This window comes from Cannabis sativa, chromosome 1 (genome assembly GCF_029168945.1).
Source record: "Cannabis sativa cultivar Pink pepper isolate KNU-18-1 chromosome 1, ASM2916894v1, whole genome shotgun sequence".
Taxonomy (NCBI): Eukaryota; Viridiplantae; Streptophyta; class Magnoliopsida; order Rosales; family Cannabaceae; genus Cannabis; species Cannabis sativa.
This window is the reverse complement of record NC_083601.1, coordinates 52,303,678-52,311,984: the sequence shown is the minus strand read 5'-3', so window position 1 is coordinate 52,311,984 and position 8,307 is coordinate 52,303,678. Positions and strand designations below refer to the sequence as shown.

Here is an 8,307-nt window from a genome sequence, read left to right as displayed (position 1 = left end):
TATATATTGAAGATAAGATTATAATATAATTTTACTTGATTTTGTATTAGTGGCCGGAAGGGCATTGAATTTGAAGCAAAGGGGTCTTCATTATTCATCAAGAATGGTACTTGAATTTCATTAGTCACACGATCATCACTAGTATCATATATCAAATCACAAAATCAATATATATATATATTATAAAATTATATAATGAGAGAAATTAACTAATAAAATAAACTTACATATTGAGTTGTTGCATGAAATTTGAGATGCCAAGTTGATGAGAATTGTTATTATTAGGAAAAGTATTAGAGTCTTCAAATATGTGTTGCATAGTATCACCAACAACCTCCTCATCATAAAAAATAGTTCCTTTAAAAATAATGGTACTTATTAAATCATCATCTTCTGATATTGGCAATAATTGGAAGTTTAATTGCATGGAATTATTATTACTTATTAAATCATCTTCGTAATATAACTCTTCAATTAAACCACCAACATCCTCATCAGGAATAACTTCATTATTTTCCTTATTATCCCATGTTGTTGATGGGAATTGGAAATTTAATAATTGTTTTTGAAATTCCTCTATATTCATCGTACAGTTAATATACAGATTTGTCTATTTATATACGTAGGCTTATTATTGATTTTATTTATAACATAGAGTAATTAGCAAATTCCTAATATACATGAACGTAGGCTTATTATTTCTAATTAGTTTTTAAAAGAATAATTATGTTATCTTTTTTGACAAAAAAAGATTATTATTTTTGAACTAATTAAATGTAAATAAATAAACTAAGTCAACATATATATGCTCAAAAAATAAGAGGGTAGTTTTGTGGGATGAGGAGATGAAGGAGGAAGAAGGTAGTGCAAGAATGCGTAAGACCCACTGTGGTGTTGTGCCGCAAAGCACATAACAAAAGAGAAATTATAAGTTGTTTCATCGGGTTGTGTTTTGGATCTCCAGAGATATCACTCCTCAGCGTCTATTATTATTATTATTATTATTATTATTATTATTATTATTATTATTATTATTATTATTATTATTATTATTATTATTATTATTATTATTATTGATTTTCTTCTCTTTTGTCGTTGATTTTCTTTTTTTCATTATCATATGTTGATTTATTTGGATACATTAAAATTTTATTTGGTATCATTAGCAAATGATTCTTTTTCTATGCATATTTTCTTTGATCTCCTAGTTGGAGTCTTTAATTTCGTGTTGCAAAAGTTTAGGCCTTGATCTGGTTGGTTTTATTTCCTTATGGATACATTCCAAAGGAAGGGCTTATCGGATTCGGTGATGTATTGGACTTGTGTTGCCGATGATTAAAGGTGGTACTAGTGAGAGTGGCAATGCGGTGGCGCAATTTATGATTTTGGGCTGAGATTTTTGCAGCATTGCCATTTAACGTGTATTAATGGCAAAGATTTTTGGAGTTTTAGTTTTTGGGATTGCTTTAATTAATTATTCCTTTTAATTACACGTAATAAATATATATTATTATTATTTTAATTTATATTAAATTAAAAAAAAATATTAATATGGGAGCTATAAATTCTGAGATATTTTTGGGCTTATTTTGCTGCATTGATTATGCTTTTTTAGTAATGTTTGTTGAGGACTCAACGATCTTTTTTCTACCATATTTGCATTATTTTTGTTTTTTTAATGCATTAAGATTGATTCTAAATTTAAGTTTTGAATCCAATATATTTAAAGAAATGCATTTTTTATATTAATTTCAAATCAATTAATTGTAGTAATAATTATTTATAACATTATTAAATATATGGTAATTGTGGGAGATGTTTAAGAAAATCTTTTACATTTGTTGCATTATTATTTTTCATTTTAGTGATATTGAATGAGACTATTTTCGGCCTGCTCACGGAGGTAAGGTTCATTTTGGTATTCTTTTATCTTGTTCTCTCTTTAATAAGATTACAGTTAAGTTCTCTTTAGTTTTTTTGTCATTTTTTTTCATCAATGAATTCGTGTAGGTTTGTTCTGTTCTAATCAATGTCAAAATATATGGAAAAAATCTTTAAAGTTTTATATGGTGTTGTTTTCTTATTAATAACTAAAAAATAAAAAACTGTATAAAAAAGAAAATAACACTCATCATTTTTTTTATAGAATAATGATGAGTGGTTAAAGCTTGTCGTCGATGAACAACAATGATATAAGTATTGTGTTAATATAATTAGTGAATATCTCTTCCACTGTGTCTGTCCTGAAACCATTAGAAGTGTAAATTAAAAAAAAAAAACAAATTATAATTTTTATAGAAGCAATAAAAAGGTATACTTTTTTTGTTAGAATTATAAAAAACTATTTGTAATATTACCTTATTGTTTCTCCATATTGGTTTTGTCTCTGCAATATTGTTGCACGGCGATACAATACATTTTTGTAGTAATCTCGAACACGTTTTGGGACCTATTTTAGAATTGTGTCAAATATTTACTAAGAAATAAATCTAGTATATTATCGAATCTTTGTTATATATTTGTTCTTTTAAAAGAAAATTAAAAAAAAAAATTACCTGATTCAGCACTAATTGAAAGTTTTGTAATACGGCTTCTGCAGAATCGATTGATATTTCCATCTCAGGAGCCTTAAAATAAAACAAATTATTCATCAATAAAATTTCACCTTTTAAATTAAGTGTTTCAATTAGAGCTTAATAATAAACGCAAGAGAAGGCAATTTCAACTTTGTTATATTATATAGTATTAGGCAGTATTAGGCATTAGTAACATTGTTTGCTTAAAGTTGTATCAGTTGCTAACCTTACATATTAATTTAAATAATAATAATAAAAGGTAAATTTAATATAATTCTTATATTTTGTTAAATATATAAAATACAGTTTTAATGCATAAGCAAAAGAATCTGCACAGCAAGGGGAAGAAAATCAGGTATAATGGAACCCCATCTTGTTCTTCCCTTGCTTTCTATAATAAGTTTTTCTGCATTTGCTGTGTTCTCTCGTTAATGTCTTCTAATTTTGTTTTCTCTCACCGGTACAGATCTCAACTCCTGCGAGTGAAAATGATGAAGGAATCAGAGGTGATCTCGAGGCCTCTACAACCCCAATGGATGCTGAACCTGAAACTGCTAGTGTGACTGACATGGTGTCCCAAGGTGGCAGTCCAATGCCGGACGAAAACCAGAAGCAAAGCTCTGACACAGATGCCCGTCCAGAGATGGGCCAATTGGAAGCAGATTCTGAGGCAGAGGCGGGGATCATTGAGGGTGAGGTTGATTTAGATGCAGCTTCCTGACTATGCCAACAACAAGTTCGATTTGGAAGAGAACGAACTCGTCTTCATTTCCAGAACACCAAGCAAACTTTTACAGCCTTGTAATGCTCCATTCTTAAAGGTATTATAACCAGCTTAGTGAAACTTTAGTGGCTCATTCCTTCAAAGCTGCAAAAATATTTATTTCTTGTAGGATCAAATCATTACTTCTTTATGCTCTTAGTCAAAACAGTTTTGCTCTTTTTTTATTTGTGAGTTTTGTAGGCTAAAAATGAAATGACCCCTTTTAGTTTTATACATTAGTTATATATAAATATATATATTTAAGAAGAAAAAATCAAGAACTCATCATTAATTTTATAAAAAAACTAATTGTGAATAATAAATTGTATCATGGGTACACCAAAAATACATGAATAGTCCACCATGACAGTTTGCGTTCCAAAAATAGATAAAAATATCAAAATGCTAATAGAACCCGAGTTTTGTGGCAAAAAATAAATTTTGATAGTTAATTACTAGTTAAGATAGAACTTTTAAAAATCTGTTCTCTTTCACCTATTTGGTTCTTCTTCTCTACTACCTTGGCTTTGTCTTTCCTCCAAGCTTGTTGCAAGGTGACGGAACACATTGTTATAATAAACCCGATCACTTTGTGGCATCTATGTTCAAAATAAAATTGTGTCAAAAATTTACTAACAAAATGAATCAAATACTTTACAAAAATCTATGTTTTATATAATTTTGTTCTTTTAAACAATCTTTTCTTTAAAAAAGAATAATAAATAAAGAAAATAATAATAACCTGATTCACCACTGCTTTAAAGTTTTCTAATACTGCTTCTGCATTATTGATTGACAGATCCATCTGAGGAGCCTTAAAAAAACAAAATTTATTCATCAATAATATTTTAAATCTAGAATTATTTGCTTCAAGTAGAGCTTATAATAACAAATGCAAAAGAATAAAATTTCGACTTTAATTATATACACGTATATCTACTAAACAACTTTTCAATTTCGTGATTGAATTAATTATATGATTTAATTTCTTAGAGAATCTATTGGGATTAAATTTAATAACTATAAATAGGTGGAACTCTATTCTAAAACGGAGTTCTAATCTCAAATTTTTAAAGGTCATACTTGAGATTCATAGTTAAGAGAGAGTTCAAGATCATAATGAGTGTGTGTAAAGGAATATAATAGGAGTATCACTGTAGAAGTGATTTTCTATTTCTTTGTAATTATTCACTGTGTTGAGTTGTAATCTTAAGCTTATTCAATTGTATACTATATATTGACTATTCCTAATCAATAAAAGATCCATGATATTCCCGAGCTAAATTTTTCTTGTCTAATTTTAATTTTGTGATTGGTTTTAGTTTTGTTTATGCATTCTTGAATATTGTTACTATTGTAACAATCGATTTTGAAGGTGATCATTCACTACAAAATCTCCAAGGTACTCTATTTCCTTTTAGTTAAGGAATATGTTTAGTGAGCATGATTAAATAATTCTGACTATCAACTAGCAAACAAACTATTCAAAATTGACAAACCAAACCAACTCAACAAAACTCAAATTATGTCTAAATTTTCTTACAAAATTGATTTTTATTATCAAAACTCAAAAAAGGCTGAAGAAGAGATGTATCATGAAGAAAGAGAGTTCACTTTTTTCTTATGTAATTCTAATAATTTTAAAGATCTTTTCATATATATATATATATATTGAAGATAAGATTATAATATAATTTTACTTGATTTTGTATTAGTGGCCGGAAGGGCATTGAATTTGAAGCAAAGGGGTCTACATTATTCATCAAGAATGGTACTTGAATTTCATTAGTCACACGATCATCACTAGTATCATATATCAAATCACAAAATCAATATATATATTATAAAATTATATAATGAGAGAAATTAACTAATAAAATAAACTTACATATTGAGTTGTTGCATGAAATTTGAGATGCCAAGTTGATGAGGATTGTTATTATTAGGAAAAGTATTTGAGTCTTCAAATATGTGTTGCATAGTATCACCAACAACCTCCTCATCATAAAAAATAGTTCCTTTAAAAATAATGGTACTTATTAAATCATCATCTTCTGATATTAGCAATAATTGGAAGTTTAATTGCATGGAATTATTATTACTTATTAAATCATCTTCGTAATATAACTCTTCAATTAAACCACCAACATCCTCATCAGGAATAACTTCATTATTTTCCTTATTATCCCATGTTGTTGATGGGAATTGGAAGTTTAATAATTGTTTTTGAAATTCTTCCATATTCATCGTACAGTTAATATACAGATTTGTCTATTTATATACGTAGGCTTATTATTGATTTTATTTATAACGTAGAGTAATTAGCAAATTCCTAATATACATGAACGTAGGCTTATTATTTCTAATTAGTTTTTAAAAGAATAATGATGTTATCTTTTTTGACAAAAAAAGATTATTATTTTTGAACTAATTAAATGTAAATAAATAAACTAAGTCAACATATATATGCTCAAAAAATAAGAGGGTAGTTTTGTGGGATGAGGAGATGAAGGAGGAAGAAGGTAGTGCAAGAATGCGTAAGACCCACTGTGGTGTTGTGCCGCAAAGCACATAACGAAAGAGAAATTATAAGTTGTTTCATCGGGTTGTGTTTTGGATCTCTACAGATATCACTCCTCAGCATCTATTATTATTATTATTATTATAATTATTGATTTTCTTCTTCATGCTTTTATCGTTGATTTTCTTTTTTTCATTATCATATGTTGATTTATTTGGATACATTAAAATTTTATTTGGTATCATTAGCAAATGATTCTTTTTCTATGCATATTCTCCTAGTCGGAGTCTTTAATTTCGTGTTGCAGAAGTTTAGGCCTTGATCTGATTGGTTTTATTTCCTTATGGATACATTCCAAAGGAAGGGCTTATCGGATTCGGTGATGTATTGGACTTGTGTTGCCGATGATTAAAGGTGGTAGTGAGAGTGGCAATGCGGTGGCGCAAATTATGATTTTGGGCTGAGATTTTTGCGGCATTGCCATTTAACGTGTATTAATGGCAAAAATTTTTGGAGTTTTAGTTTTTGGGATTGCTTTAATTAATTATTCCTTTTAATTACACGTAATAAATATATATATTATTATTATTATTTTAATTTATATTAAATTAAAAAAAATATTAATATGGGAGCTATAAATTCTGAGATATTTTTGGGCTTATTTTGCTGCATTGATTATGCTTTTTTAGTAATGTTTGTTGAGGACTCAACGATCTTTTTCTACCATATTTGCATTATTTTTGTTTTTTAATGCATTAAGATTGATTCTAAATTTAAGTTTTGAATCCAATATATTTAAAGAAATGCATTTTTTATATTAATTTCAAATCAATTAATTGTAGTAATAATTATTTATAACATTATTAAATATATGGTAATTGTGGGAGATGTTTAAGAAAATCCTTTACATTTGTTGCATTATTATTTTTCATTTTAGTGATATTGAATGAGACTATTTTCGGCCTGCTCACGGAGGTAAGGTTCATTTTGGCATTCTTTTATCTTGTTCTCTCTTTAATAAGATTACAGTTAAGTTCTCTTTAGTTTTTTTGTCATTTTTTTTCATCAATGAATTCGTGTAGGTTTGTTCTGTTCTAATCAATGTCAAAATATATGGAAAAAATCTTTAAAGTTTTATATGGTGTTGTTTTCTTATAAGATCTACCATCAAGTTTTTTCTTTTGCATTTTAAATTTTGTATATTCTATTTTTAATTTTATTATTTTTCTTGTATAATCTTGTTTTGATAGTTGTGAGAGGAAAGAGTACGGAGCAAATATAAAGTTTTCTTCAAAGAATTTGTTTTCCGAAAATTTCTTGTTTCTATAATGTTGAATTGTTATAATGGGATATATTGTAATCTTTTTGTTATTGGTTTGTTCTATATTTGCGTCATTTTTATGGCTTTGGCGCCTTACAAGGCTACAGTGCCTATTATATGGTTGGCCCCTAATTATTTAGGGTAGTTTGTTTAAAATTTTACGGCTTCTTGTATTAAAAATATAACAAAATATTGGCACAATAAAATTGCAAAATAAACAAGTTATGCACTAAACAAATTTTAAGTTAAGGTATGATGTAAAGAAATTTTAAAGTGATATTTTAAAAATATTTTCAAGTGAAATAAGGTTTAAGGAGAATTAAGTTTAAACGATAATAGTTTTTAGCTATGGTTGGTTCATATTTTTAGGAATTATTAGCAAAAAGGAAAAGTGGTGGAATTTAGTATTCAAATTCTAATATTATTATTTAAAATTAATCAAGTAATTTGAAGAATAATAAATACGAAGATATTGTAATAAAAGGAGGTGGGAATACTAATTGTCAAATGCGAATTTATTGTGTTCAGATATATTTGGGAAGTCAAATTTTATGGAATTTGGTTTGTAATTTATGTCGTATAAGAAGGTATCATTATAAATGTTTTATGGTGATACAATTTTTGGAAGTTTTACAACTTGTCTTTTGGAAATTAAAATATGAATAATTATGTCATAATAACTGAATTGGATTATTTTAAGTAATTTCAATTCAATATAGATTGATTTGATTATAATAAAGTTTTACCATAAATAAATATGTATAAAAATTATTTTTTTGGGATAAGTACAATAAAGAAAATTGTAATATTTTGGAAATGCGGACATTAATAATGAATTAATATAGTTGATTTTGTTTATTTTGGGAAGGATTATGGAATTAATGGGTCATTAATGCTTAATAATCAAGGTTATTTTGTTTCATTGTATTGAATTACACTAATCATTGATAATCAAGGTTATTGAATACACTATTCGTTGCTTACTTTATTATTGCGATAATTTTCAAAGTAAATTTTTGATATCCTATGGATGGGAGCATTACAGGTTTTTGTTATTACTAGATTACATATCAAAAATTTTTAGGTTTTAGGGTCTTAGTAAGGGATAGTAATCCTAAGATGATGA

General features: G+C 27.0%; 1 long non-coding RNA gene across 1 annotated transcript; it reads left to right on the top strand.

Moving 5' to 3' along the window:
* Nucleotides 1-2,893: 2,893 nt before the first annotated feature.
* Nucleotides 2,894-3,524, top strand: LOC133033605 (uncharacterized). The gene is made up of 2 exons (XR_009685750.1): nucleotides 2,894-2,931; nucleotides 3,043-3,524. It is a non-coding gene; the product is annotated as an uncharacterized LOC133033605 (long non-coding RNA).
* The last annotated feature ends 4,783 nt before the right edge of the window (nucleotides 3,525-8,307 follow it).